Below are 27,847 nucleotides of genomic sequence, written 5' to 3'. Positions count from 1 at the left end.
ATGCAAGGGATTTGCGCCAAGTGATATGCTGTGGTAGAAACCACTACATACCACTCGGTAAGTTTGGCTGCGCAAAATACACTGTCACATCATTTGTTGGACGTGAGGGTGCATTTAGCACTATAAAAAAGTGTTAAGTGCCCACTTTGCCACGCAGTGGAATTCCACAGAATATCGCAGAACTTTCATGTAATTCTCCATGGAATGAAATGCTGCCAATAATGCACACCTCTAATTTAAAACAGTATTTGGGCAGATACCATAGTTTTTCCTTGCACTAGGACAGGCTTGGCTTTTAGAACTTAGGGCCTGATTTAGATCTTGGCGGATGGGTTATTCCATCACAGCGGTGACGGATATCCCATCTGTCGAAATATAAATCCCATAGGAATTATATTTTGGCGGACTGGATATCCGTCACGGTTGTGACAGAGTAACCCATCCACCAAGATATAAATCAGGCCCCTAGTGAGAACTGGATACTATCTTTTTGCAAAGCAGACAATAAACAATATCTCCTGAGGGCAGTCTCCCTCTCCCAACCCCTTGCTTTGGGTTTAATTCTATCTATGGCAAATAAACTAAGTAGGTAACTTGACTTGTGAGATTGTGCAAAGTATCTAGAAATGGGGTAATGCCTGTCTTCATGTGAGATGGCGCTGATATGCTCCAAAACCCTTTTCTTCACTGGGTGGAATGTACTTCCCATGCACCAATGATTGCAAAATCAGAGTTGCATGAAAGTGTTTTTTTTATCTTTTTCTCTTTACCTATGAGAGGTGGGATATATTTGCATGTCTGATTGCTGTTCCTACAAAATTTAGTTTTCTGCAAAGTAGGAAACCTTTCCTAGTATTCATTAGTCAAGTTCTGACACTTTGTATGTTATTGTTCGACAGTGTTTCCCCGAGACTAGTACCGGGGCTATAGGTGACTTGGGGGTGTGTAGTAAGTACCCCCCTGAGACTTTCCTCCTTGTAAAGAATTTTCCAGTGTTCCCCAAGAATTTTATTAACCTCCATGGATTTGTTATTGTATGTGGTGATGCATCTGATAGGTTCAATGTTCTTAACCAGACCCCCTGTGGTTTTGGAATGAGTAGTTATTATCTAGGTGTTCCTTTAGCTTTTTCAAGGGCTGTCTGTAAGGTATTCTCAGGCTATCCCATTTCCCTGAACCTTTTCTGCTTCATCTCACTTTATTTTAGAAAACCCTCCTCAGTACTACATTTTCCTCTAGCTCTGAGTAGGTCCCCATATGGGATGCTTTGAATGAGAGCTCTAGAAGGACTGCTATTGGTGTGAAATACCGTATTGCCAGCTGTGCTCTTTCTTTGTAAATAGGTAGTAACCCCATTATTCCCTACTCTGACTGTTACATCCAGGAAGGTAATCATCTCACATGTAGATTTTCGATTCAGTTCATTTTGATTCTGTTAGGAAGATCGAACGAACCTGCAACTTTGAACAATTCAACATGTAAACAAGAATGTTGTCACACTTGATGTATTTTATGTTAAAATTGTAATCTTTTTTTAATTAACTACACAATAAAGTCATTCTTCACTTTTTTGTTTCTGTGTAGACACAAATCTGAGTGCTTCATCCCTTCTTCCCTTCCAAATAATGGAAAGATCGCCGATGAAGCAGAACTATAACACCACGTATTCACTGAAAGTTTCCTTGGGATCCACCACCTGCTCCTCCCACCATCCTAGGAACAGATTTACAAAGCTAGGGGAAAAGCATGTCCCCATGGCAGTCCCCTGCCTTTGTCTGAAGTATTTGCTGTCAAATATGAAGAAATAGTTTTTAAGCAAATTTCAATCCTCTCAATGACCCTTTCATTGTGTAATAGATGTGAAAGGGATCTTGCTTTAAGGAAAGTCTCTTCATGCTTCTACATCTGCCCTATGACTGGTGCAGGTGTATAAGCTGCCTGTGTTGAGAGGTTAGGCTCCTAAGATATTCCATCTATCCTGTTCATAAAATCATTGATGTCCTGAATGTGGGAAGGTAGGGAGCTTACAAAGGGTCGGTTAAAGAAGTTCACATACTTAGATGTATTTTCTAAAAGTGCGTCTATAGAGGACACTATTGGTCTGCCCCGGGGATTAGCGGTGCTTTTGTGAATTTTGGGGAGTAAGTACAAGATCGGGATTATGGGATGTTTACAGAATTAGAACTTGTACTCATACAAATCTAGTAAACCTTGCTCCCTTCAGCTCAATAGCTTCTCCCAGAACATTTGATTTGTATTAGTGATAACATTTTATACGAGTCCTTTCTCCATCAATCCCCTCTCCGATGGCATTTGTGCCATCACAAAACTACCCATACTAATCAGTTGTCAAATTTAATACAGCTCAATTCCCTTTCCTGTCTTTTCATTTCCCTCTTTATTTTTATCTTTAAAATTTTTCATTTTCTTATACAATTCGCCTTTCATTTCTTTGAGCTGAAACACTTCATATTTTCCTTTCTTTCCCTTTTTATTTACTTCGTATCTTTTTCTCTTCCTACAACATTTGCACCGTCATTATTACTAAAGCTAGTGTTGTTACTCAAAGTATAGATAGTATTATTTGGTCTACAATCCCCTTACCTATATAAGCAAACCAAGACCCTATCGATGTTATGCTATTTGTTAATTTCTTTCAAACATTATCAACTTCCAGTGGTTTCAAACCTTCGTCCAATGTTGAGATATTTTTAATGTATCCTCCAATTTCCACACTTTTATCTGGAATATAAGTGCAACAATGTTGCACCTTCAGCATTTTACAGACTCCGCCCTCTTTTGCCAATAATATATTAAGAGCAAGTCGATTTTGTAAAACCAAATATCTAATTGCAACCATTTCTGTATTGATCAATAGGAAACCTCCAGCAGTAACAGTCCATAAGCGATCAACTACTGTGGATAATTGACAAATTCTACGTGAATTCAGAATTTTTCCCACTGAAGGTATCAATGCACTAAATAAGTCACCTACTATTTTTGAAAAACTGGCTCTTTTATGACGGATTAGTCCTTTATAGTGTTCATTGCTTCCGGTGATTCTTTTCACATGGTAAACTTTAGGGAATACTATTCCAAAATAGCAACTCCCATACCATCGAGCAGATATACCAAACTTCAGAGCTCATTGACTGAATTGACCTCCAAGTTAAGTGGGATATCGAAGGAGATAGAAAATCTTCAACAAAGAGTAGTTGGTATTGAAGAAAGTTCAGCCCACACTGAGACTTCACTAAAGGATCATGAGAGCCAGATTCTGGCATTACAGCTGAAGGTCGAGGACTTGGAAAATCGCCAACGCCGATCAAACTTGAGACTCTTTGGTGTATCGGAGGGTTTGGAGGGGTCAGACGCAAAGGCATATGTGGTGGCACTACTTAGCAAAGCTCTACCTGATCTAGCTGACTGGGACTGGGACTCCCAGGTCCAGAGAGCCCATCGTCTCCCCCCATTTCAGAAGAAGAAGGACAGTAAATACCCTAGGCCCTTCATAATCTATTTTGGGAATTTTCTCCTGAGAGAGGCAGTAGCACTCAAAGCACGCCCCAATTCTCCTATTAAATATGAGAATATGTCTTTATTTGTTCGCTCAGACTTGAGCAAACATACGATGGACAGGAGATGGAGACTAAAAAATGTATTGACCCCTTCAAAGCTATTGGGGGGCAAGCATTTTTGCAAGAGCCTGCCCGTCTCAAAGTTATCAAAGGTGCTCACACCTATTATTTTTTGGATGAGAAAGAGGCACAGAGTATGCTATCAAATTTGAGCTAATGGCTGGGCTGAAGATAAAAATGAGGGTCTACTATATGTATAAATGACTTTTTTTTGGTGTATTTTCTGTGTGTTCACTAGCACTCGGGGGGGAAGGAGGAGCTTAAAGAAAAGCAAAAAGAGGAAAGGGAAGAGATACTGGTTAGGGGGTGGAGGGAAAAAAAAAAGGGGAAAAAAAGCAGGAATGGGTGGTCGGTTAGCCCCGGTGCGTCTGTGTTCTATGCTGCCCCTTTAATGGCAGCAGAAATGGAAGGGGCTCCCTCTGGTTCTGGGCTGAGGGAGAGGGGGGGTGGGGGGTGGGCCCAGGTTCTCCGAGGGGTGGGTGGTATAGGAGGGGCTAAAATTTCTTAAAATTCAGCACATTGTGATAAAAGTTTACACTTGAAAGGATGGTATCACTGTTTTTTTTGTTTATTTTCATTCCTTTATAATATACAGTTTGGCAAAACGTACTTAGATTATATACCAAAATGCATACTTTAAAATGTCTTGCATGGAACGTAGCCGGCCTAAATAATAGGAATAAAAGAAGACTTATATCCGAAGAATTTAGGCTTTATAACCCTCAGCTAATTTTCCTATCTGAGACACATATTTCGTATAAAGATAGAAAACTACTTAATCAGCTGGGCTATGAGGTCGTAGTCTGCTCTTCTCAATTGGTTTCTCTCAGAGGGGTTGCCATACTACAAGATAAAAGATCTAAAATGGAAATAACCAGATCTGGCACTGATAAATTGGGTCGATGGGTGATTGCGCAAGTTTGCATTGGTAATAGTAAATATGTACTATGTGGAGTCTATGGCTCCAATAGAGATGAAGCTTTTGTTTTTGATGAATTAAATATGGAATTATTGGGCTGGGAGAGGGAGCTAATCATGATGGGGGATTTCAATTGCATTATTGATTACAAACAGGACACCACTAGACCGGGGACTCGTCAACGTATGCATAAAGTCAGGGCTGCTATTTTAGATTTAAGCAGGGTACATAATGTTAAGGATGTATGGCGCTCTCTTTACCCTGCTATCCCAGGTCATACGTTTTATTCAGCTCCCCATAAACTCTGCACGCGGATTGATATGGCCTGGGCAACGGATCAAGTCATTCAGAATAGTATTATGGAAATTTGCCCCCGGGTGTCCTCGGATCATAACCCTATTCTACTAACTTATAGTTATGATGACGGTCAAAATAATTTCAGATTGTTCTCGTTCCCTCGCTACCTATTGACTGACACAGTTTATATCTCTCAACTTAAGCTCCATCTGTGTGAATTTATTAAATTAAATCTTCATACTGCTTCTCATATTTGTGTTTGGGATACATGTAAGGCCAGTATCAGAGGTCATGCGCAACAATACATTTTTAAACAGAACTATGAACGTCGCAAAGAGAATAACAAATTAATAGCAGATATTAGGGAGTATGAAATCTTATTGGTTAAGGCACTTTGTTTACAATCTACTAATGTTCTAGAAATAGAACTAAAATTGGGATCGTTAAAATCGAATCTAAAAAGTTTTTTAATGGAAAAAAACTGTGCCAAAATGCTTAAGACTAAAATTCAGTTCTATGAAGGAGGGGATAAGATCGGTAAGTTACTGGCGTATAAAGTGGCAGATGACAGAGCCTAGACCCGTATTAAATGTATAAAAGGCCCCAAACAAATTCTGTATAATCAACCCGTGCAGATCTTGTCTCAATTCAGAGATTATTATAGCACCCTTTATACTCCGGAGAATCAACCCCTTATATCTAATATATTAAAATATTTAGAAAGTAACTTTAAGGAAAAATTTAATTTTCCAGGCTTGGAAACTCTTTCGGATGATATCACTGAGATGGAACTGAGACATGCTATCATATCTCTGCCAACAGGGAAAGCTTCAGGGGAGGACTCAATCCCGCTGGAAATATACAAAATGTGCATTGAGGAAATATTACTTCTTTTTCTCCTTGTAACACAGCATATCGGGTTGACTGGGAAGGCCCCGAATTCTTGGAATATTACGAAAATAATCTTTTTTTTAAAAAAAGATAAACCAGCGGAGGAATGTGGGTCGTATAGGCCTATTTCTTTAATCAAATCTGATGCGAAAATATTCGCCAAAGTGTTGGCAAACAGGTTCGCCCTGATTCTCCCTGGGATTGTTAATGAACAACAGCACGGTTTTGTACTGGGCAGAGACACAACAACTCACATCAACACAGCTATCACAGCCTTTGACATTGCCGAAACTGAAAACTCCCCACTCGGTATGATTTTATTAGACGCTGAAAAGGCTTTTGACCGAGTGGGGTGGGATTATCTGTGGTCGGTTTTGTCTTTTATCGGTCTAAGGGCCAATATAGTTAGCTGGATTCGGGCCTTATATGACCAACCTATGGCTAAAATCAGCTACTCAGGTCTACTATCCTCTACTTTCTCCATAGCACGGGGCACTCGCCAGGGGTGCCCGCTATCACCTTTGCTTTTCTCAATCTCTATGGAACCATTTCTATCTGCACTCCTGGCTCAGCCCAAGATAATCCCATTTAGCTTTGGACCCCACAGCTTGAAAATCACCGCTTATGCGGACGATATTGCAATCTACTCATCAAATGTCATAACAGCATTAGAGGGTATTATGGTCGAAGCAGAAAAATTCGGCAAAGTTTCTGGCTACAAATTAAATACGAATAAAACTCAGTTAGTGGCCAACTATAAACTACCGGGGGGAATTATGGGGGTTTGTAGGGCTGCTAACTATCTGGGGGTAAAAATTTCATCCAAGATTAATGACATAATTCCCATTAACTATGATGTGCTGGTTAAATCAAATAAACAGCTTCTTAAAAAATGGCATAAAATACCATTAAACATCATAAGCAGAATAAACTTAATTAAAATGAAAATGTTGCCGAAATTTCTTTATCTTTTCCGTTCTATCCCTTTGGCACTTAACAATATTTTTTTCAAAAAGTTAGATGGAATTTTCAGTAGCTTTATTTGGGGTTATAAGAAAGCTCGAAAAAGCTTATCTTCATTAAAAGGATCAACTGATATGGGTGGTCTTTGCTTCCCCGACTTTAAACTTTATTTTTGGGCAACTTTTATAGGCCGCCTTCGTTCCCTACTTAACCCTGAGCTTAAAACTTACTTTTTCCATACTATAATGCTGAATCTGGAAGCAAGAATGTTTCTCCTTAGACTGAATGACCCAAAGTTTTACAAAAGAGTCAAATTTAAGACACTGATACTGCTTAAATCTGGTTTGGTATGATGTGTTTTGTAAGACCTCTTTCTTTCACTCAAAATTGAGGCTTTGGGATAACCCAGGACTTCCGGCGATATTTAATGATAGTAGGGCTAGTGTTTGGGCAACCTATGATATTCTAACCTTAGGGGACATGTATGGTGCTTATGGCTTTCTAGATTTTGAGACTTTAAAACGTTTGTACCATCTTACGGATTCTATGAGGTTCAAATATATTCAGGTACATGATTATCTGATACGTCGGATGAAAATATTAACTGTCTCAGAATCTGATATTTGGGATTGCCTTTATTCATCTAAAACCAAATCGCTAATAAGCACTGGCTATAACTGTTTAACTTCTTATATAAAACAAGATTGCTCCAAATTAGCGGAGAAGTGGAGCTCTAAACTCGGATTGATGATCAATTCGGATCAGATCTCTCACTCTCTTTCTAAAATTAACAGTTTGGTTCATTCAGCCAGCCTTCGACTGCAACAGTTTAAAACATCTTGTTTATTATACCATACCCCGGAAGTGATTCTTAAATGGTCTTCAAATCCATTATATACTGATCATACTAAATACCCCAAATGTGATACAGTTGGTGCTAATATAGTACACATGTTATTTTCTTGCCCGCAACTGAAAGATTTTTGGCTTAACTTGGATAAAGCTTTGAAGCTTAAATTAATAAAACCACCAGTATTATCAGCTTCAAGTCTACTTTTAGATATACACAGTACTACGTTACCTCAAAAAGCTTTAATTACTATTCTGTTATCCTGTGCCAAACTTACTATAGCTCGGGCATGGATTTCACCACAGCCACCGCAGATTATGCAGTGGTGGTCTCTGGTTAATGAAATTCACAATATGGAAGCAGGATTAGCCCGTATTAGGGGTACCAGGGCTATGCTCAACTATCAGAAAATGTGGGGCAACTTTATTTAATAATTTCTTTGTGGGGAATGTACTTCTTTTTATATCCTATGAATTTATGTATATATTCTGTTTTTTTTTTTTTTTTTTTAGTATTATATGCCTTTCTGTATAAGTATTATGTATAAATTTTGATGGTATACTGTTTTTTTCTTGAGCTTCACTATGTGCTGTTAATAAAACAAAAAAAACAAAAAAAAAGAAGGAATCAATGCACTAAATATGTCACCTACTATTTTTGAAAAACTGGCTCTTTTATGACGGATTAGTCCTTTATAGTTTTCATTGCTTCTGGTGATTCTTTTCACATGGTAAACTTTAGGGAATACTATTCCAAAATAGCAACTCCCATACCATCGTGCAGGTATCTTAAAATAAGCTTTATTCCCACATACATAATAAACTCCAGGAAATACTGGATCAGTTCTCCCTTGTAGTCCCCAACCTCCGAGAATCAAAAAGTTATGTTCACATTCACTGGAACCAATAAATACGTTATTATAGTCAGTCTTTAATCTATGGAGACAAATCTTCCCATTTTTTTCGAAAGAATTTCTACACTTTTATCCGGAATATAAGTGCAACAATGTTGCACCTTCAGCATTTTACAGACTCCACCCTCTTTTGTCAATAATATATCAAGAGCAAGTTGATTTTGTTAAACCATTGATCAAATTGCAACCATTTCTGTATTGATCATTAGGAAACCTCCAGAAGTAACAGTAGATAAGCAATCAACTACTGTGGATAATTGACACATTCTACGTGAATTCAGAATTACTCCCACTGAAGGTATCATTGCACTGAATATGTCACCTACTATTTCTGAAAAACTAGCTCTTTTATGACGGATTAGTCCTTTATAATTTTCATTGCTTCCAGTGATTCTTTTCACATGGTAAACTTTAGGTAATACTATTCCAAAATAGCATCTCCCATACCATTGTGCATGTATCTTAAATAAAGCTTTATTCCCACATACATAATAAACTCCAGGACATACTGGATCAGTTCCCCCTTGTAGTCCCCAACCTCCGAGAATCAAAAAGTTATGTTCACATTCTCTGGAACCAATAAATACGTTATTATAGTCAGTCTTTATTCTATGGAGACAGATCTTCCCATTCTTTTCGAAATCTAGAGACATCGCAGCATGAGTCTTGCCAGGTGTATAAATTCCTTCCTTCTCAGCCCATGATGGAGTATGGCTTTTCTGTTCAGAAGCTTTCTCCTGAATGTCCTGTCTCCTTTCTTCAACTAAATTCAAAAATATATTTTCTTCTCTTAATGAGCAAGTTAAGTTATTCTTGTGTGCTTCTGCTATATCTATTGTCTTTTGTGTTAAGAAAAATTCACCCATAAACTGTGCAGCTTGATTACTAAGTACTGGATTCATATTCTTTCGAATAGAAACCTCTGGAAATATCACATCTAACTTTGAATAATAATATTGGAACTTTGCTGTTTTATAAAACAAACTTGTTAATACACTCCATGAAATGCCATATGTTAACGGTAAATGGTGATATGTGACACCTTCCGCTACTGAAGCTGGCAATTTTACATACATAACAATCACTAATTTCCATAGTGTCTACATACTGAAACACTAACTTGGTGAATATATTTGAAGCAGTGTCATTATTTGTCACAGTGTGATGTATTTCTAAATCATCTGGTGGTTCTAATTCTATTCTACCTCCTTTTATGTTAGCTAACTTTCCATTAGTGTCAGTATTATTTTTCTTTTCTACTTTCATGAAATAAGGAACTGCTATTGTTAAAATTAACCAAACTACAATCACTAACAGCATGCTACATATACAGATTCTACAACATATCATTAAACAATTTCCTTTTGGTCTTCTAGCAACTTTATCCTCAGCCATTTTAGTCCAAGAAGATTTCTCTTCTTTCTTCACTTTATTTTTCGAAGTTTTTCATTTCTTTTATTGGTTCAAGGAGGTCTCACTTCTCCTTTGTCTATCTGTCCTGCAATTATTTCTTCGTCACTTCTTTCATTTAAATATAGATTCCCAAGTTCTTCAAGAATCACACAGGTTGATTCAGGGCCTTTGAATTTATTATTCAAGATTTTTAGTCTTTGACTCCTTCGTCGAGGTTTTTGAATTAACTGTCCTGACTGACTAGTGATTTCATTCACTTGTTCAGGTTCCTCACTTATTGTCTTTAAGTGATATTTTAATATTTTGACACCACCTGGCCAGTTATCACCCTTTCTGACCTTTTTGGCTTGGACTGCACTTTCACTTACCTCGTCTCTCTCGAGTGTTCTTTTATTTTCGTTATGTTGTGCCACAATTGGATTTTCTTCATCTTCTGAATCCCTTTCTATCTGTCCTTGTTCAGGGCTTATTATTGTGACACCATTCGTCTGAAAGTGTTCTTTTTCCTCTATCTGATCCTGTTCAGGTCTTACTTCAATTTGTTCTTCTTCCAGAATGTGTTCTTCTTTTCCTAACTGGCCCTGCTCAGGTCTTATTGCACTTGGCTTGTCTGCAAACTGAACGTGTTCTTCTAAGCCTATCTGTCCCTCCTCAGATCTGTGAATATTTTGGTTCACCTCTGTCTGAGTATAATTTTCTTTCCTTATACCTGATCCTGCTCAGGGTCTCCAACAATCTCATTTTCATTTTCCTGTGCTTGTTCTTCTACACCTGTCTGGTCCTCTCTAGTTTCTTGCCTTTCTAATCTTGTTCTATTCTCGGTTTAATGATCACATCTGGTATGTCAACCACTGGTATACAGTCTTCCTGACTTGTGCTAGGTTGTTCTTGGTCAGCTACTTCAGAATCTGTTATTCTAGATTCCCTCACTGTACAACCTTCAGCAACCGTGGCTTGCAATGTGCAGTTGTGCTGTTTTCATTGTTTTATTTGTGGTTATTTAAGATATGTTGAGCAACAGGGTGTACCTGTTGAAATAATACATGCTTTTTAGTTAAAGTGTTTTTCTCTTAGAACATCTTGTGTCCGTGAATCCCTGCTTTAGGGCAGTAAGTAACCCAAAAGCATTGGCGCCACTTCAACTAAGTATTGGGTGGGGTTCTGCTGGACTAAAAAAACCCTGTCTTTCACTTTCAAGTTTTGGTGGATTTAACTAAGTTCACTCTGCTACCCATTGGTGTGAACGAAAACCTTATGCTCTTCCTAATTCATACAAGTCACATATAGGGGCACATGCATCAACAGAAATTGCATTCGCAAACAGTGCGAATCGCTAAAATTAGCCGTTTGCGAATGCAATTTCTGTTTTTGGTATGCATCAAATTTTTCCATGTTAAGGAATCGCAATATAGTTTGCGATTCCTTATTTACTCGCAATCGGGTTTGTGAGTCGCATAAAATTCGCAAATGTAAGGAATTCTTAAAATATTTGCGAAAAACGGTATGCATGAAAATTCGCAATTTGCGAATTAAGTAGAAATCGCTATTAGGAATTCCTAAATTAAGAAGTGTGAGCAGGTGCTAATTTTTTCTAAAAAAATGAAACATGTGCAATTGATCAGGCAACTATAAAAGGGCTCTTACAGACCCTCTGGAACTCTTCCAGGATGGCAGCAGCAATTGTGATGGCACGTAGGTTGCGTTTGAGAGCAGCAGGGAGGAGGCGAAGAGTACTGAGTGAAAGAATCTTTAGATTGCGCATCACTTTGCTTGGGCAGACACAGGCAGACATATATGACAAGTATAGGCTTAATGTAGACTCTATTTTAGATCTGATAGCAGAACTTGACCCCATATTGCAGAGGCAAACAGCTAGGACTCAAGCTATACCCACCCATGTACAGGTGTTATGTTGTCTTCATCTACTAGCCTCTGGCTCCTTTCAAGGTGTAATAGCTGTTGCTGGGGGGGTGTCACAGAGTGCATTGTCCAGAGTTTTTTAGAGACTTTCTAAATGCAATGCTATAGAGAATAAACCATCACATAAGATTCCCTACAACTCAGCAGGAGTTACTGCAGACTAAATTAGACTTCTACAACATGGCACATTTTCCACATGTAATAGGATGTATAGATGGAACTCATGTTCCCATTTGTCCCCCTTCTGCCAATGAATACATTTTTAGAAACAGGAAAAATTATCATTCTTTAAATATTCAAACAGTCTGCAATGCTAAAGGAATTATCACTGATTTAGTTGCAAGTTATCCAGGGAGTGCTCATGACTCCTACATTTTTAAACACAGTGCCATCCATGCTCGCTTGCTTGCTGGAGAATTTGGAGATGGATATTTACTAGGGAAATTAAATCTTAAAATATGAGATGTTTTTAAATGTCATGCTCTTGCATGTAATTGTTACTCATTTTCAACATGTATTTTTTTGACTTAGGTGATAGTGCATATGGTTTGAGATCATACATTCTCACACCTTATCTGACTCCAAATACCCACAAAGAACAGCAATACAACCATGCCCACATCTCAACCCGCAGTATCATTGAGAGGACTTTTGGTGTCATGAAGTCTAGGTTTAGGGTACTCCATATGACAGGTGGTGCATTGCAATACCTTCCAGATGTCTGCTGCAAAATTGTTGCAACTTGTGCTATCCTCCACAACATAGCTACTAGGAGAGGCCTTGAACTTGATATGGAGGATATGCTGCCAAATATTGACAATCAGCCTCCACAACCTCAGCACAGATTGCATGGACCTGACGCAGCAGAAGGGAGGAGAAGAAGGGCAGAAATCACTCAACACTATTTTTAACCAAAGGTGAGTTTAATGTAATGTCTTTGTCTTACTTTTGTTAAACAGATCACAAACGATGGTAGAGCATGGCACTTCTAAGTATAATATTGCTTACAATGTTATGAGTAAAAGAATACAAAGTGCAATCAGTGAAGGTGTGAATTAGACAAAATAATGAAATCAAAGCACCATTATGTATTTTTAATTGCAACTTATTTCTTTCTACCACGCAAACCTAATGCTCTGGTTTTGACATTTTCAGATTTTGTACAATTTCCTGCAGTCATATGTAGACCTCTTGCACTACGGCGGTCAGGCAAATCTTTAGGTTTTATTATTTCTTTGCTGGCTTTATTATCTACATTTGCCCCCCCTTCATCAAGTTTAAGAAAATTATCTTTAGACTGCATGTCAGTTGCAGCACTTTTCATGGTCATCATACCATCACAGAGTACATCACAACATTGCTGGATGGCCTTTTGCATGGAAATTGTATTTTTCATTACTCTTGCATTGCTGCATGTAACTCTGTTTAATGCCCTGGCATATGTATGCATGCCTGCAATTGACCTCATATGTCTATTGCAATTTGCAATTCTCTGGCTTTCCATTCCCTGAGTGATGTTCTCCAAAGCAGTAGCTATGCGGTCAAATTGTGAAATGAGGCCTTTTGTGCAGATTCAATCACTTTTGTTAGTTTAGTTAGATTTTTGTTCATAGAAATTACATTTTCATTGATATCACTGAGTTTCCCCTTCATGATTCTCATGTCCTTCCCTTGCAGACGCTGCACTTTCAATAATTTAACCTCTACAACATTGGCATGGGTGCTATCATCTAAGGAGTCTCTTTGGACTGTGGACCTTGGCTTTCTCCTTATGAATTTTTGAAGTCTTTTGCGCTGACATGACTGTTTTTCAGTGTTGTCTGGGATTGCTGCAGTTTGTTTTGTGACTTCAGTGACAATATTTTCTTCCTCAATGTCTGAGTCCAGAAGCTGTCGCACTCTCTTCCTAATTTGCAAATTATTATCAGGAGTAGAAAATGATTTGGACTGTGGCTCACATGTGTTCTCAGATTCCTTGTTGTTTTCCTCTGAGACATATATTTCAGTTTCTTTCTCATTATCTACAAATGAAAAATTCTATGTATTATATGTATGTTTTCAAATTACTTGAGTTAATGTATATTGCTTTGCACTTGTCTACATTATTACATTTTTTTGAAAACAAGCATGTTTATTTTTATTTATGTGATGTTTCCAGTCATTTTTTCATGTTTGAGAATTTTACATGTGTATAACATTTTTTAGGAAAAACTACATTTCCCATGATGCACTGCTTCATTTGATTAAATGCCTTTTTCAAAGCCAAAATGAGAAAGTGTCCTACTCTTAAAGGGATGTTAAAAAGGGATTAAATATGTCTAATGACATCAAGCACAACAAAGGGCTGGAAAAATAAAACATGAGCTATTTACAATGTACACATACCTTGTGAAGTGCCAGCATGCTCAGATGTGTCAATCTGAATGACTCCAATCACAGCTTCAGTCACAAGCGTCCCCTCAACCAAATCCTCAAGGGGGGTAGTAGGTATGTCCTTTGGAGGGCCTCCACCAGTTTTTTTCGCACTTTTTATCCTTGTCGCAATCCTTTCTTTTGCGCGTGAGCGTAAATCATACCACCTTTTCTGCAGGTTGGTGATGTCTCTGTGGGCAACCCCCACAGCATTTACCTTGGCTTGGATGGCCAGCCAATGTTTCCTTTTCACTGCTTCTGGAACCTTCAAAGATAATTTCCCAAAAAGCTCCTCTTGCCTTTCAGCAACCTCCTCTATTAATATCTGCAACTCCTGCTCACTAAACTTAATCTTTCTTTTTCTTGGATGTTGGTCTTGACTTCCACCTTCTGATTCCATTTCTCCCTCTGCAGCAGCACTCACAAAACAGTCCCTCAGGTTCAGCAAAGAAAGCAGTACTGATCAACTGCCACTCCCTAGTTCAAACTGTCTCTCAGGTGCTTTCAATTAGTGTAGGCTTCCTGGGTGTGTCCTCATTGAAATGCATCATGCAAATTCGCAATTTTGCGAATTTTTTGCGAATTCGCAAAATAAGGAATCGCATTAAAATTCGCTCTTCAAAAGCGAATTCGCAATAAATAGCGAAAAATAGCGATTCCTTAAAAAAATGCAAAAATGATGATGCATTCCGTTTTGCGAATCGCAAAATGCGATTCCTTAAAATTCGCAAATAACGATTCGCAAAACGGAACATTGATGCATGTGCCCCATATTTTCTACTACTAGTTCTTAGCAAGATTCTACTACTGCCATCCTTTTAAAAAATGCCTCCTTCTACACCAAGAGCAATAAAGATATACTGATAGATTGTATAAAATAATTTTCTGTGTATCAAATCTCAAACTCCTTAATGTCACTAAAAAATGGGTTTCCCCATTTATACAGAAAATTGGGATTACCCACATATTCCTAAGACCTTTGTAAGATGGACAAAAAAACAGTAAGTGGGTCATTGATTCAACTGAAGAGTTACAAATCAGACAGGTTATAGACAAACAAGAGTGATAACATTGAAATAACGTTCTTAGGAACTAATACATTTGATGTCCATAAAAGCTGCAGTTAAGGACCTATGTTGGCAGTTGGTCATTTCTTTCTCGAATACATGAGCCTAGTATCATTCCTTTAGTTTTTCTTTGGTTAAAGTCTTTACGCTTCTTTTCCAAACCAATCATTACAATAATTGAATGCACATTCCTGATCCAAGAGTTTTTGCATTGCTCATCAAGGCAAATTATCTTTCCCAAGGCCGAACAGTAAGGTTCTAATTCCAGGGTGTACCACATCCTCGGTCAGTACAGATATATTAACTTGGACAGTAGGTTCTTCAACCCTAGGTCCAGAAAAAGTGAGTGCAATGGGGTACTCTAGGACAAATTGATCCAGGATCGTAAACATTTATTATCAATCGTAATAAGGACACCAGACTGCAATAAACTCCATAGTTGAGCTCCATAAAGTGTACCTCATAAGGCTTCTACACTGTAGATGTTACGAGTTGGTGGCACTGATCTAGTGTTTGATGCTTTACAGAGTCCAAGGATCTCCAAAATACTCTGCTGGAGTTTTAAACAACTCTTATTTATGTGTTTTTCCCAAGACATAATATTTATTCGTTTTTTGCTCAGAAACTCAAATTTGGTTATCCTTTCATGGTGTACTACTCCCGTATATATTCCCCACAACACTGTGTGAATTTATAGTCATATATTTTGTTTTTGAGGGGTTAACCTCCAGCCCTTTCTCAGTATAAAACCCCACATAGCCGTTGATTAGCAATGGTAGCCCTCTAAGTGTTTTTGAGACCAGCGATGTACATCTGGCGAAAAGCAAAGTGGGAACTTTGCTTTCTGCAAGAATTGGAGAATCAATTGTGCAATTTCCGAAGTACGCGAATACATCATTCAAATACAATGTTAATAGGATCTGGACCAGGACACATGCATGTCGCACTCCTTTTTTGAGAGGGATACAGTGAGTCAATTGCTGCCCCACTGTACCTGGACGTAGCTCTCATTGTGTAGTGGTATAAATAGTGACAATATACTAATAAGGAAACAATGTCCATAACTGCCCAAAGCTTTTTCCATGGTACCATATTGAATGCAGACTTTAGGTCCAAAAAAACAACATGTGTAAGTGATCTTTGTTTAGAGCCACAGTTTTCCAATGGATAGTAGAAAGTCTAAACAACTTATCAATAGTACTAATATTTTTCCTAAAATCAGCCTGAAATGTGAAAGTAATTTGCACTCTTCCATCCTTTGGTGTAGTTTGTCAAGGACTTGGTGACAAAACACTTTTTGAAGACTTTCTATCAGATGTATGGTTCTGTAGTTGCATGGTTTAGTGCCTATCCCCTTCTTATACAATGGAATTATTTTGACAACATTTTATTTTATTTATTTATTTTATTTATCAGGTGCCCACATCATCCCCAAGGGGAGAGCCCCCAGCACTAGATTCAAGCAGAGAAGCTCTATACATAAATGCCTATAAAGAGGGTACAGCCATGTTTTTAAATGCTTATGGAACACAAGAAGGTCCTCCATGAGATACATTTCCAAAGGAAGGGATTTCCAGTAAAGGGCCGCCAAATGCCCAAGAGAGTGGCCACCCATCCTGGGTTTCCAAATTCTGGTACTAAAAATCAAAGCTTGATGGGAGAAATCCAATGCTCTAGTTGGCTAATAGGAGGCTACTTTGCCACGCAAAATAGCAAGTCCTGACTTGTGAAATGACTTGTGCACATAGCAAAGTAGTATAAACCTGACTCTTTTCCACACTGGAAGCCAGTGCAACTGATTGAGGCAGGCTGATGCTGAGCTCCTTATGGGGCTATCACAGATCAGTCCACATGCTTAATTCTGCGTAACCTGCAAGCGACTGAAGAGACAGCCGGTCATCCTTAGATATAAGATATTGCCATAGTCCAATCTACTCCAAATGAGCGCTTGAGTGACTTTCCCACGCCAGGCTAAAGGGATCCATCTGATTAGCTTCCTCAGTATGCGTAAGAAATCAAAACATCTTCCACACACCGAGTTTACCTGGTTCTGCATAAAAAGGCAGCTGTCTTATACGACTCCCAAATTCTTCGTGGCTCTCTTTTGTAAATGAGCTGCACTCAGGGAAATAGGCCACAAGGTATTATTCCAGACTCTGAACAGCAGGACTTCAGTTTTTGTGCATTCCACTTCAAACAGTGTGAACGCTTCCAGCTAGCCATGTCTGAGAGACAGCACAAAAGATGCTCACAAGCTTGAGGCTGATTCTCATCAATGGTAATGAGCTGGGTATCATCCACATAAGAAAATGTCTCGAAGCCCCAAGATTTGACAACATCCACCAAAGGGGAGACAAAGACATTAAGCAGAGACAGGTATATGATATAGTTGTGCCACACAGTACAGCATTTGTTCTGAGGTTTATGTAGATTGCCCACCCAAGGTTCCCATAAAAATATATCACTGCGTATTCCATCAGGACCTGGTGTTTTACCTGGTGTGCTGGTTTTGATTGCCTGTAAATTGCCTCTGGTAATGATCACATGTTGTGTGTTCTTGTGACAAGCCACTTTCCTACTTTACTATAATATACAATTTCCCCTAGTGGCTTTGTACAACTCAGAAAAGTGATTATACTAAATTCTTGTTTGAATACAATTATTATTTGTGTTGGCCACTACATGCCAGAATCTTTTACTGCTGGTATTTTTAGCTGCTATCAGCAAGTTCTGCCAAACATTTTTGTCACACTCTTTCCGTGCCACTATTTGGGATGTTTTATATACTCTCCCAGCTTCCTTTTGCATCTTGTGCCTCTATGCCTGGCTTTCCTTTGCATGTCAGGCCTTCCAGGGCACGATTGTGTGGTGAGGCGGGCTCTTGAATGACTCGCATGTAGGGAGATGGTTAGAGGCGTGACGCGGTTGAGGCGACACTTGTTCTGTTGCAGCTACGGCCATGCAGTAATAATATAATAAACTTAATTTAACTTACCTGGATGTCTCCACCTTATGTAATACTCCTTGCAAAACTAGAGACAAGGAATTTACGGACCCTGCAGCATTTGTGCTGACATCGGTGACCAATACAAGATTCTTGGTCAGGGCAGCTGCAGGGTTCTTCGTGGCTTGCATAATTATTAGGGGAGTAGCCACTTCAAAAGACCTACCATTTTCATTTTTTTTATTTTTTTATTGATCAGCTTGAAGACATAGTAAAAAACCAAAGATAACAGATATTATAATCATGGTGGTTAATACAGAAGAAAAGAAAATACATAATCCATTTACATTGAGGATCAAAAATGAATAATGGGTTACATAAATCTATTAACTCAACCAATATCTAAATGCGCCCATATTTTCAAACCCCTCTCACGCCTCCTCCTACCACTTCTTAGGAACGCGGCTGATTCCAAATTATGGAGAGCTAGAATCCTTGCTCTCCAATTCAGAAGAGTGGGAGGGAGCGGATTAATCCATTCTGAAGTTATGCATAATCGAATTAAAGCCATTGCAATACAGAGAATAGCAGATTCATGGAATGGTCTATCAGTTTCAGTTTCAGAGCCCGTTATTACTAACTCGGAGGAAAGTGAGACCGAGATCTTAAGAGAGCTATTAATAAATGATTGAACGTCTTGAAGGAATACTCCCAATTTAATGCAAGAGAAGAACATATGGACATCATTGGCTGCCGGTAAGCCACATCTTGAACAGCCCTGAACTGCACTACCTCCCCATTTGGATATTTTAGCAGGAGTAAAGTACAGATCAAACAGAGCCATATAACTTTGGGAGCGTAAGCTCCTGGAAATTAAAACTGAGTTAGAAAGGTCCAGAGCCGCGGCAATGTCTATACCGGCTTTACCTAATTTACTATCTAATTTTGTATTTTGGGAAGAAAGATCATCAGGAAGGCCCAATAGTGGATTTTGATAAAGGACCCGATCCTGGCCTTCCTCAGGATCAAGTCCATAAGTGTGTTTCGGACAAGCACGGTAGGGGAATTATGGAGAAGTTTATCTTTGTAACTACGTATCTGTAGATATTTAAAAAAATCATGTGAGTCCAAACCAAACTTATCCTTTAAAAATAAAAAAGAAGCCATGTTGCCCTCATGAAATAGATCCCCCAAAATGAAAATACCGTGGGATAACCACCTGATTGTAACTAGATCCTGAAAAATAGGGGGTAGTAGCCCAGCGGCAGCCAAGGGTGTATAAAAATTAATGTTGGGAATTAGCCATTTCCGGTGCACCTTCCTCCAGACTGAATACATTGCTACAACAACCTTAAACTTGTTTTTTTTTAATAAATGGGCTCTAAAACCGAGGAAAGAATCCCCTTAGCCTCCTCCCCTAAACCAATCTCGAATATAGAGGGACTAAGAAATGGTGGAAGTGAGGCACGTAGACCAAAAAGAGTAGAGAGGCCCAATTATACAACAACAGATTAGGGACTGACCACCCGCCCCTGTCCAGTGATAGGTGCATCCATTTAGCTGCCCTGCGTGAAAGATGGCAACTCCACAAGAACCTATTACAGCACTTTTCTGCACTTGCAAGACTAGACTGAGCAAATTCCAAGGGGTTGGTCCTAAAAATGTGCAAAAAGTTTGGCAAACTCAAAATTTTTAATACGTACCTCCTACCAAATATTGACAGATGTAAATTATCCAACCTGCGGAGAGTGGAATTAGCAGTATCTATTATAGGTAGAATATTAATTTCAGGTAACTGCTCTACTGCCGCCGCAATTTTGACGCCCAAATAGGGCACACTTTGGACGACTGGAGCATCAGATGGACCCATAGTAGACAATTGGGTAACTTGAGTTTTCTGAGCATTGAGTTTATACCCTGAGTGTCGGCCAAAACGTTCGGCCAAGTTCTTAATGGCTGAAAAGGAAGATGACACATTACTGGTTAAGACAATAATATCATCGGCATAGGCCAGGACTTTAAAGTCGAATAAATTGACCCTAACAGGTAGAATATTATAAGAAAGCTCTATTTTATTTATAAATAGATCGATATAAAGAGCAAATAACAGGGGCGAGCAGGGGCATCCCTGTCGGGTGTCCCTGTTGATATCAAACGGACGTGACAGCAACCCTGAAATGGACAGAGTTGCTTGGGGGACAATATAAAGGGACTGTAAAGCATTTATAAAGTTTGGACAAAACCCTTCCAATGGAGAACTTTCCACAGAAATCCCCAAGCAACCGTGTCAAATGCCTTTTCGGCGTCCAACAGGATTGCACCGAAGGGGGATCGTGTGGTTTGGGCCCAGTCCAGAAGAGCTATGACACGGCGGACATGATCCGCCGTGTCCCTTCCTGGAATAAACCCATGTTGCCGAATGGAAACTAGTGGGGATATCACCGATGCCAGTCTAACTGCTAAAATCTTTGAAAAGATCTTACTGTCCGTATTTATAAGTGAAATTGGATGAAATGAGGCGGGATCGAGCTCTTGCTTATCTTTTTTGTTTAACAAAATGATTGTTGTAAACCGCCAGGAATCAGGAATCCTACCTAGCTGGGCATCTCTGAGAGTTGTTAACAGGTCGTCTCTAATCTCCGACCGGAATGTGCAATAAAATTCCAAGGGAATAGAGTCAGGGCCAGCTGCCTTGCCGCTAGCCAAAGAATTTAACGCTGAATCTACTTCCTCCCACACTATAGGTGTGGCAAGAACCGCATTTTGATGATCCGAGATTTTTAAGGTGTTAAGCTCTTCAGTAAAAGGGTCCAACTCAGACTCAACAGTATGAGCACCGACTTCTTCCGTATAAAGGGAGCGATAAAATAAAAAAAACTGATAACACCCCCTCGGGCGTGTCGTGAATATACCCCTGGAAGTCCTGAATCCTAGTAATATGGTTAGCTAGGTCTCGCTGATGAAGTCGCTTGGCAAGGACCCTGCCAGATCTTTCACCATACTCAAACATCGTCGAGCGATACTGCAAAAATTTGGCAGCAAGATCCTGGCCAAGGAACTCAAGCAGAGAGAATTTAATACGTGCGAACTGTAGCTGCATATGGAATATATATGAGCCATCCGTAATCGCAGTTGTTTTTTTTTTTTTTAAACCTTTTTATTTGTGGGTATCACAGGCAGATTTAAACAAAGTAATCAGAATTTTGTTGTACATAACTACCAGTATTTACACAAATATTTCAAAAAGTAGTTAACCAATACTTGCAAATAATGAGCACTACTCCGACGGGCACTTAAATACAGTAATAAATAAAAAAATAAATAAAAAAAAATTTAAAAAAGGGCTAACACAAATAAATACAGTCTTTACTAAATTAGAGATAGACATAAATACAAATCAGGTTAGTTAATTTCGGATGTGTAAAACATGCCTCCCCATATTCTCTTTACTTTAATCATTGCTTTCACTCCTCTTTTCCTGGCTAGAGATAATTCCATATGATGTATCTCTTTAACCAAGCACCACCATTCATTCGCAGTGGGTGCTTGAATAGCTATCCAGGCTCGAGCCAGTACTAGCCTTGCACATGCCAACACAATAAAGATTAAATCTTGAAAAGGTGTAGGATTGGTCTGTATACCTGTCAGAATCATTTTAGATGTTAAAGGTGCATCAATTAGCAATTTCAATCTCAGTATCTTTCCTATACCGTCCCAAAACGGAACTAGCGCAGGACAAAGAACCAACATGTGTTCTAAATCAGCGGCCTGTAGATGGCATTTTGGGCATTTAGTTCGATCATTAAAGGCGTTATTCGGGGACCATTTGCTTATTTGTAGAGGTGTATAATAAAGTTGGCATATTGTTTTATATGCTTGCAGTTTTAAGCATGAAGAATGGACTAGCGTATCAATTTTCTTTAAAGAGTATGATATTTCATTTGAGGTAATACCTATGGGAAAGTGTAAGGCCCATTTCTCTGCTATTTTTGGACATTCATCTTGTTTATTTTCCATGAGACACTTATATCCCTCACTAATAGTTATTTTTTGATTTTCCTCTCCCTTGTATAAGCAGTGCCAAAAATCCGAGTCCAAAATCTCTTTCAGTTTTAATTTACTTACAAAGAAGTCACAAATGTGTACATATTTAAAATAAGTGTATTCTGGTAGCTTATATAATAGTCTTAACGTTTCGAACTCCAAAAAACCTGAGGAGCCATACAGATCCCCAAGTTTCAGTATACCTTGACTCGCCCATATTTTACACCCAGAGTCGGAAAAAATGCTAGGCAATCCTGGGTTGTTCCATAGGCGTAAAAGAGGATGATAAAATGACAACTTATTATAATTCATAAGTATCCTCCAAATGCTAATCATGTCCTTTGCGGTCTTGAACCTCACTCTTTTGAAGTAGTTTGGGTCGTTACTTCTAGCCAAGAACTGCAAGCAATCTGGCCCCAGCATCAATTGATGAAAAAAATATGGGTTGCTGGAATTAAACAAGCTCTGTAGCCGCCCCATAAATGATGCAAAATAATATAGTCGAAAATCTGGGAAATTAAGCCCTCCCTTTATAAATGGGAGTTTCAGAGAAGAAAGTGCTCTTCGGTTCTTTTTATAACCCCAAATGAAGCTGCCCAATATGCCATCTAGTTTTTTAAAGAAAACTGTGTTTATTTTCAGGGGTATGCATCTATATAAGTATAAAAATCTTGGCAAAATATTCATTTTAATAAGGTTGATTCTCCCGATGAGATTTAATGGTACCTTATGCCACTTTTTAAGGAGGGTCTCAGTTTCTTTTAATAAAGTATCATAGTTCAGCATAATAATTTCCCTTATATTAGATGTTAGCTTGATGCCGAGGTAAGTTGCAGCATAGCATACTCCCATCAAAGGTATTGGCGGTTTATAGTTGGCTATAATTTGGGTTTTATCTAAGTTTAACTTGTAGCCCAAAACTTTTCCAAAGGTTTCAGCCTCTTTAACTATACCTAACATGGATTCTGTCACATCGCTAGTGTAAATTGCCAGATCATCGGCGTATGCTGTTATTTTAAGAGAGTTTGCCCCAGATATAAATGGTTTTATCATAATTTGAAGCTGTATGGCATTAATAAAAGGTTCCATAGAGAGTGCAAATAAAAGGGGAGATAAAGGGCAACCCTGCCTAGTTCCTCTTCTTATGGGAAATTTGGTGGAAAATAGACAGTCATATCCAATTATTGCATTAGGTAAATAGTAAAGTGCTTTTATCTTTGTAATGAATTTACTCTTAAACCCCATTGCTATCAAAACTGACCACAGGTAATCCCACCCCACTCGGTCAAAAGCTTTTTCAGCGTCCAGTAGTATAATACCGAGTGGGGTGGAGTCAGCTGCGGCCATGTCAAGCACTGTGATGTCAGTATTTACATGTTGCGTCGTATCTCTACCAACTACAAAACCATGCTGGTGTTTGCTAACCAATCTCGGCATTATAGGGGACAGTCTCAAGGCTATTAATTTGGCAAACACCTTGGCATCAGCATTAATCAAAGAGATTGGGCGGTATGATCCGCATTCTGTAGGAGTTTTATTTTTTTTCAAAAAGAATATAATTTTGGCGGTGTTCCAGGATGATGGGGCCCCATTATCTGTAACAATCTGATTAATAACCAAACAAAGTACAGGTACAAGTTCCTCCCATAATAATTTATAAATTTCAATAGGGAGGGTATCATCTCCGGCAGCTTTTCCAGATGGGAGGGAAAAGATAGCTAATTTTAATTCTTCATCAGTGTAATCTTTTTCTAGCTCTTCCATATCTATCAAATCGTTCTCCGATCGCCAGTAATTTTTTATATAATTCTCCACCAAATCACTAGAGGGCATATTCTCAGGGGTATACAGCTTAGTGTAATAATCAGTGAACTGCTGCATTATCTTATCAGCTCGAGTATAAATAGTACCGTCTGTTCCTTTTATACTTTTAATTAGAGAGGTGGTTCGTTCGTCAGCTATTTTATAGGCAAGTATCTTTCCTATTCTGTCACCGCTCTCATACTGTGTGATTTTATATTTGTATAGTTTAGCAGTAATTTTATCTCGCAGCGCATCGTAGTTAATCTAAGTTCGAGTTTATCTTTGTTTAAATTTTTAGGAGCTCCTGCACTTTCTTTTCTAGCAATCTCAGCCAGGTGTTCTTCTAACCCTCGAATTCCTGAAATTAAGCATTGAGTCTCTATTTTCTGATTTATATTCTGCTGAATGATATATTGCTGTGCAAATCCTCTGATACTGGCCTTGCAGCAGTCCCAAACTAGAGTGATTTTAGTCGAATCAATATTAAACTCTAAAAATTCCTTTATGTGGGCTTTCAATAGAGGAATGAACGTATTGTCTGATAAAAGATGTCTGGGGAAAGAAAATAGCCTGGGTTCTTTTTTTGAAGGAAGTACCTTAAAAATTACCTTTATAGGATTGTGATCTGACGTCACCTTTGGGCAGATCTCCATTTTACAGCCATTGATGATTTGGCTCGTTGCCCATGCCATATCTATACGGGAATACATTTTATGAGGTATAGAATGGTAGGTGTATCCCGCCAGTGTAGGGTATAGCTGTCTCCAGACATCTTTTAATTTATGTATACGGGCTAGCTCTAAAATAGATGCCCTGGTTTTGCACATTCGCTGTGAGGGGGTACTCTTGGTCGTGTCTGTCGTATAGTTTATAACACAGTTGAAATCCCCCATGATTAATATCTCTCCCTCCCACCCTAGTAGTTCTATATTCAAACGATCAAAAACTGCAGCATCATCGTGATTAGACCCATATACTGCACATATGGTGTATTTAGAAGCTGATACCGTAATTTGTGCGATGGCCCATCTACCCGCTTAATCGCAGTTGTAAGCTGAACCTCAGCACAGCGTAATTCAATGCGTAATTTAGTTGTTTCTTTGATTCGCTTCTGACGAAAACACGAAAAGCTTTTGGTCTCACCGCAGACTGCTTCCTTAAGCGAGTCTCAAACTATGTTACTGGGGGCTGAACCTCTATTATTGTTCAGAAATTCTGTTACCCAAGGTCTCATATGGTCTAGGTACGATGGTTCTAATAACAATTTCTTCTCAAAGGTTCAAGGTCCGAGGAATTTTGCAGTACCGGTTAAAGTACAGTCAATTGTCATGATCCGAAATGATTCTGGGGAAGATAGCAATTGAGGTAGAATCTGCCAATTGATCTGAAATAAAAAAATAATCAAGCCGGACCATTTTTTTGTGGGAGGCAGAGAAATATGTAGAGCCATCTATGTTCATACAGTGGTGAAACCAAAGATCGGTCATAAGATGTTCTTGAACCAAAGCTTGTAGAGCTCTATAAACTCTGGGTTTCGGGCCCCTATAATTCTGCCCACCAGCAACATTAAAATTAGCAGGTAGATTGATGTTGAAATCCCCACAGAGAGAGATGGGCTGCAGCCATATAGCCAGTTCTACATTTAGGTAATCAAGCACCGCAGGATCATCCAAATTTGCACTGTACACTGTACAAACCGTGAGGGGTGTACCATTAATCAAAAGCTCTGCGATTGCCCATCTCCCCCCGATGTCTTGACTAGCTCTTACACAAGAGACGAGCCCACGTTTCATTAGTATTGCCACCCCTCTTATTATAGAGGTCTGATGAGAGCATACTATTAAGTCAAACCCTGAATTTTTAAGACACTCCCTCCTATTCCATGGAACGTGGGTTTCCTGCAGACACAGTACTTCTAAATGAAAAGCTTGAATAACACATGCAAACAAAGCTCGCTTTTTCCCATTATTCAGGTCACAGATATTCCATGAGGCAATACGTACCCTACCTGACGCCAATAAAAATCTTAAAGAAAAACATCAAATTTAGGATTATTCTCTGATTTAATCCATATTTGCCATGATAAGAAAAATTCTTCAAGCTTCTTTTTGAATGCGCCCCAACCCAGCCCTCCCAGACCTCCCCCCCGCCACCCACCCACCCCCCATCCCAAACCCCTACTACCCCCCAAGTAAGGCAACAGTACCGGAGTCCCAGTGATGGAGGAGCTGATAAAGCGGACCCCCCCCCCCGAGGGTCACTACCAACTTAGCCAAAAAAAAAAACTCTGCAAAAAGGGAATATGCCCACCACAAATTCACAAGGAGTCAAATAATGAATACAAAAAGAAAAAATCAGGAAGAAGTACATCCCTTAGGAGAGCATAGACCCGGCTAATAAAAAAAAAGGATATAACATTATACACATTTGTTTACAACTGTTAAATCTATTACAATGAGTCCAAAAAAATCTTTGCCTGAATTTCCGACTCAAAAAATCTAGTCTGGCCTTGGTGAATAATTTTAAGCTTAAATGGAAAAAGCAAAAAAAACTCCGCCCCCTTAGATTGAAAAGGGGCAATCAGCTGACGGAGCTGCCACCTCTGTTCAACCGTGGCTGGACAAAAGTCCGGCCTAACAAAAAACTGACAGCCTTTTCCAGACCTTTGCCTGTCAGGCCTGGCTAGATCATAGATCCTTTCTCTGGCTAAGAAGTTGTGTAAACAGATTAGAATGGCACGGGGTCTGTTCTCTGTTTGACCCAGGCAGTGTTTTGGTTTAAAGGGAAAACGGTGGGCACGTTGGATTTCTAACCGCCAGTCCCATTCCTTAACCTCAGGAAATGCTTCTGTGAAAAGATCAACCTCAAACTGATGGGTATCTGACCCTTCTGTGCCCTCAGGAACCCCCAAAAGTCTTAAGTTATTTCGGCGTGCCCGGTTTTCCATATCAACAAGTTTTCCTTGAATATAGACCCGTTGAGATTGAATTTCCTCCAGGGTAGATTTTTGGGTGACTAAGTCATCTTCAAGCGTGGAAATCCGAGTTTCTGCCTCTGTAACCCGGGATGCAATATCGGTACAGGTATTAATTACTCTGCGCAACGAGTTTTGGACCCTACGGCATGCCCCCTGTGCGCGGTCGCTCTCTTGATGTGTCTCTTCGCGATGAGTCATAATTGTTTAATATATTATGGCAAGCGTCTTTTCACCGGGAGATGAACCAGTGTTGGATTCCGAAGCGTCGGCTGCTGTATTTGGAAGAGTCCCCGAGGCTTGGGGCTGAGCAGAAAAAGAATAATCCCAGTCCAAAGAACCAACATTTGAGCCAGGCTCTTGGGATGCTTTTCGTACTGTAGGGAAAGAACTAGAAGTGCCAATAGAGTTCAAAACATCATTGGTGCACCAGTCACCCATATCGCTGCCATCATCATCAGTCCAATCCTTATCCAGGCTGTTGTCGTCAACCGAAGAGCCCGTATGCTCAGATAAGGAGAAAAAAGGATCTCCGTCCGTATCAGCATCAGTGTTTAATGAGACCATGGGTGCTGAAGTCAGGAGTGATTCAATGTCAGAAACTTGGGGTACTCCAATTTGAGAACTAAGGGCCGTATCTGAAAGGACTGTTTCTCCCAGCAGCCCCTTGATGGTAAGGCCAGATCAGGAGAAGTCTTGGTGCCTAGAACATTACTCATCAGATTAACAGCAGACTGCTTCACCTCAGATTGTGTAGAGATATTCTAGGAAGCGTCCCCATCAACATTTTTAAGCACAG

At 39.2% G+C, this 27,847-nt stretch overlaps 1 long non-coding RNA gene across 1 annotated transcript in view; it reads left to right on the top strand.

The window, feature by feature from the left end:
* LOC144761667 (uncharacterized) overlaps window positions 1-13,750 on the top strand; it is a 96,296-nt gene extending 82,546 nt beyond the window's left edge. The window contains exons 2-3 of the long non-coding RNA XR_013595838.1: window positions 12,336-12,721; window positions 13,482-13,750. This is a non-coding gene — a long non-coding RNA (uncharacterized LOC144761667). The remainder of the gene's footprint in view (window positions 1-12,335; window positions 12,722-13,481) is intronic.
* The last annotated feature ends 14,097 nt before the right edge of the window (window positions 13,751-27,847 follow it).

Source organism: Lissotriton helveticus, chromosome 6, assembly GCF_964261635.1.
Source record: "Lissotriton helveticus chromosome 6, aLisHel1.1, whole genome shotgun sequence".
Taxonomy (NCBI): Eukaryota; Metazoa; Chordata; class Amphibia; order Caudata; family Salamandridae; genus Lissotriton; species Lissotriton helveticus.
The sequence above is the reverse complement of the archived record's forward strand: the minus strand, read 5'-3'. Positions and strand labels throughout refer to the sequence as shown.